We start from the raw sequence: 4,989 nt of genomic DNA, 5'->3' as shown, positions 1-4,989 counted from the left end.
AATCCCGCGAAGAGATCATCCTCTGCATGTTCAGAACCCTGAAACAAGAGAGACAAATCAATCTCGGAACTCTCAGTTGAGAAAAGGGGAGGGACACCCATAATGCAAGCGTAAAAAAAAAGGAAGCAAGAGTAGAGAAAGAGAGAAAAAATAAAGTGGAGGAATAAGAGAGAGGGGGGAGTCTATTTATAGACTCCTGGGGGGGGGGGGGGTAGAAGTCGAAATCCTACTCCCACAACGAGAAAAAACGGAGAAAAAACTCCAAAAAGTCGGAGTTCCCCTGCGCACGGGTACAAACCGCGCGCCGCGCCGTCCATGGAGCGCGCCACGCGGCAGCGCCAAAAAAAAAAAAAAAATTTCCTTGGATGACGGGACTTGGAAAATATTTTCCTCAAACACCCAAGTAGAAGGACAAAAAGTTCATCGCTGGGAACCTCCCGAGCGACGAACTTGGGGGGCTAATGTTGTCGGTCGTTTTCGGAAAACCCGAGACACCAAGAAGACACGCCGTTCAAAGGGCCGATGGTCAGGCCGGAGGTCCTGAAGAGCGGCGAGCCTTCTCTCACGAGTCGACTGACAAGTCCTCGTGCCAAATCCTCATGCCCCTCGAGTCGAGCCCCGAGTCGTTCCTCGAGTCGAGCCTTGAGTTGTTCCTCGAGTCGAGCCTCGAGTCGGTCTCCTCGAGTCGAGCTTCACTCCTCAAGTCGAGCCTCGAGTCGCTCCTCGAATCGAGTCACTCTCGTCAAGTGGAAACCTTCATATTTCATGTGGCAAGAATGGTATTCGAAGGCCCGCAAGAGCCCGACGAGACGGGCCATGCGCCGCGCGCGCAGCCGCGCCGGCCAGCCAAGCGCAGCAGCCCGCGCGCCGCGCCCGGGACAGGCCGCGCGCCGCGCCAGGCAGACCGCGCGCCGCGCGATGACACGCCCGCGCCGCACATCCCGTGCCGCACATCTAGCGCCGCGCATCGCGCGCCGCGCCTGGTGACCCGCGCGCCGCTCCCCCTGCGCCGCACGCCGCGCGCCGCGCGTCGTGCGCCGCGCGCGCCGTGCGCCTCCACTTGATGCCACATGCGTTCCTAGTCCCACATGGACGAAAAAGAGGCCTTCTAATGCCCCCAAACACCTATAAATACCCTCTCTTATTGAGGGGAAAAGCCATCCCAAAAATATCCAATAATTCTCTTCATCTCTCATCGACACGCTCGATTTCTCTGCTCCTCTGGATGCCACATTTGGCCTGAAGCAGACTCTCTTCTCCCTCCCTCGTTCTCAAAGGTTCCGAAGCACTCACGGGGACTTCCCGGACGTCGCTCCCTTTGACCGAACGTTCTCCGGTGCTCAAGCACGCCCCTAGGGTTCTCAACTAGAGCTACCCTCGCGCGTCTAACACGCTAGACGCGTACGCGATCTCCGAAGTTCTGAGACGCCGCCGAGGACTCCTCGCGCCCCGTTTCCTTCGTCGAGCACGCCTCTCCACCAAGGCTCCGCGCCTCATACTGCGTCTTTCACGCTTGAACTACGTTCTGACCTGATCCCACGCACGGGTACGTAGGCAGCCGACAACCAAGGCACGGTCACTCCTCCTCCTCATCCCCTACCTCTCCCGAGAGGCGGGTTGATCGGAGAAAACCCTAGCTCGAGACTATCGAGTTCCCACTCTTGGCCCGGGTGCGATCACTTGGTCCGGCCTTGGATCGAACCGCCCGAGGTTTTAAATAGTTGTTCATTTTCGTGCGACAACAACTACAATTCCAAGATCAAGCTGTTGAAGTTCGCCGACGGAAGCCTCGTCCTTAGAAGAATGTTCCAAAACACCAAGGTGCAAGGAGCGGGAGTCCTGGGCCCCACCTGAGAAGGCCCATATCGCATGCGCGGAGCCATTCACAACGGCACGTACGAGCTCGAGAACCTGGAGGGACTCGTGTTCACACACCCGTGGAACACCTACGGTAATATACCAATAAGAAGCCCGCTCTCATTGCCCTATGTCTTGTTGTTTTCATCTTATTTCCGGTTTTAGCAAAGACAATTTCAAATTTCAAGTAAGGCCAACGGCCTGAGAATGTAATTTTTAACTATTTCGACATGATAATTGAATTACGTTTCACTTCGAAACCTTTATCCTATAGTATTATAATTTCTAGTCTCCTCTACGAGTACACAAGAAACTCGGGGGGCTAATGAGGGTAACAGGTACACATCATCCGTACGGACCCTCTCGCACGATCCAACGCTTCGCGCACCGAAAGGTAGCGAAACATCAACGGGTCGGGTCCCCGCACCGGACCTCTGACCCTATACATCCCTCGTGCGACGCTCTCGCACGATTCAACGCTTTGCGCACCTAGAGGTAGCGAAACGCCAACGAGTCGGATCCACACACCGGACCTCTGACCCCACACGTCTTTCGCGCAATGCTCTCGCACGATTCCACGCCTCGCACACCGATAAGCAGCGGGGCGTCGATGGATCGCATCCACGCACCGGACTGTCGATCCCGGAAGTCAAAACCCAGAACGTGACACGCGTACCGATAGGTACCACGCTCACTGGGAACTGCGTTGACATCAAGCTCATCCTGGTGCACAATGCGCACGCTGATAGGTAGCGTACTAACCGAAAGATGGGCGCGACGGCCGCCCAGCTCGCACACACCAATAGGCAGCGAGTCACGAATGGATGGCAGAGATTCGCACCCGCCGGACGAAACTGGTCTAGCCAGCGTCCGCGGGAAACTTCGCCGCCTGGTGTGGCAGTAAGCCGTGCAAACCGGTTACGCTAGGTATAGTAAACAGAGGGTCGTAAGACACGCACTAATCGGATTGCGCAAATCGATTACGCTAAGCATAGTAAATCGAGAAAATAAGACGCATGGTAAACCAGAAGAAGCTTCAACTAAAACAAACAATGTCACATAAACAACCCAAGAAGAAAAATATGAAAGTACGACAAATATCCAACAAGGAAAAACATAACAAGTATCCGAAAGGAAACGCAATGCAAGGGCTAACCAAGTGCGCGGAAGATCAAAATAAAGTTGGCTACTCTGAGCCGAAGTCGATCTGCTCCTCATCGTCCTCGTGGTGAGGGGCGCCTGACCCGTCGGTAGCCTCTCCATCAAGCAGGCGGTTCGTCGACTGAGCAATCTCCGCAGGGACTTGGGGACGCAGGTCGTCCACCTGTGGCTCGTCGTCCAGAGGAGGGAACATGGCGTCAAAGAAGGAAAAGGTGGTCCCACGATACGCGTTCTCCTTCGCGGTCGCATCTCGAACCCGTATGGCCACTTCGTAACGAGCCACCTCCAACGCGAGGTCCCAATCGTCCTCTAGGTCCGCCTTGGATCGCACGGCGTCGTCCTACTCCTTGATGAGGGTCTGCATCTCCATTAGCAGGGAATCCCTCTCCCTCTCGGCCTTGACTGGAGAGATCTCGCTCGCCGATAGCCGAGCATGGACGATGTTCAGCTCCTCGTCTCGGCTAGAGAGCGCCGCCTGGAGTTTCTTCGTCTCCCCCAAGAAAGTGTCGGCAGCCTGCTCCGCCTTCTCAAGAGACGCCCATGCCGTCATGCGATGTGATCTCTCGGCCGCCAGTTCCTCGCGGGTCTGCCTCGACTCTTCCTCGAGCGCCTGAAACTCTTGGACAGTCCGAACCCCCACTAGAGCGGTAGCGTGGTCAGCCGCCGTGCTCTCCATGCCTCTCTTCATGATTTGCATTCTCCGAAGTAAGTCCCGGAGGATGCGTTCACCTCGTTATTGACACGCGAGCATCTACAAAAAATGGTGATGCACGTACTATCATAACGAGTACAAGGATCTCATGTAGGTCGAACAAACAGGCAATACCTTTCGAGCGTTGCGGACTCTATTTTGGAAGTAATCGAGGTCGCTCGTCATCAGCAGAACCTTGAAGTCTCTCAGAGGGGTCTCGAGGATTCCCTGGGAACATTGGCCTCGCAGCTCCGCCGCATCCGCTAGGAGCATCGAATCAATGCCATCTGACACCGTCGACGTATGAGCGCGCTTGTGACCGGGGGCCGAGCCGAGGGAAATTGACGACGACGGTCACTTGTTCGGAGAAATCGCCTCGTTCCTGGCCCGCGATGGCGATCCTCCACGACGAGCCTCAACCCAAGAACGAGCCGCGGCCAGAGCTTCAGCAGTAGGTTCTACCCTCGGTACTCGCGCACGCGACCGATGCCGAACCATGGTATCTACAAAAAAGAAAAGGCATCAGTCAGTTAGAACGCAACAATAAGCATACACAACGGAAAACTGCGATAAAATAAAAGTGCATATGTGGTTAGTACCCCCCACATCGGGGAGGGGAGCGGACGAACCCCCGGCCTCGGATTCGGGGTCCTCCATGGCCTCCGTGCCAGAGATGGGACGACGACAAGCCTCGTCCTTGGGCACAAACCACCCGGTCATCCCCATTAGATCCGGAGACTCAAACAACGACCCTTGCCGCCTCGAGTCCGGAATCGCCTTGATCACAGCTACGAGTTCGGAGTCCTCAACATCCCCGACGGATGGAAAATCGGCCGCGGGTCCAAACGTTAGGGGCGCTGCCCCGAAGGCCGACTTGGACACCCACACCCAAGGGTACCGATGCTTCGAGGTAACCTTGGTAATGATGGAGATGCGTTTTTGAGGGGTCGCCATGTAGAAGCCCGGTTTACTCGAGACCCCGCGAACGACCACGAGATCTTGAATGTCATTTGCAATGACCGCGACCGAGAACGAGAACGAGGCCCGTGGGATCACTTTTGACTTCTTCGACACCATGTTTCGCCTACTAGATGAGGGTGCTGCGTGAGCCATATGTTTGGCGATTTGCTTTCTTTTCCTTTCTTCAGGAATTTATTTATTTCCCACGTACTTTTTTATTCAGCACGTGTTCATTGAATTTAGAACAGTGGCTCTTTTTATTTATGAGATACTTTGTTGCTTTCATGTTGAATGCTTATCCCATTTTTGAGCAGTTTTGC

The sequence above is a fragment of the Urtica dioica genome, chromosome 7 (genome assembly GCF_054948205.1).
Source record: "Urtica dioica subsp. dioica isolate 48M chromosome 7, U.dioica_male_clone48M_v1_H2, whole genome shotgun sequence".
In the NCBI taxonomy this organism is placed as follows: domain Eukaryota; kingdom Viridiplantae; phylum Streptophyta; class Magnoliopsida; order Rosales; family Urticaceae; genus Urtica; species Urtica dioica.
Note: the sequence above shows the minus strand (reverse complement) of the source record.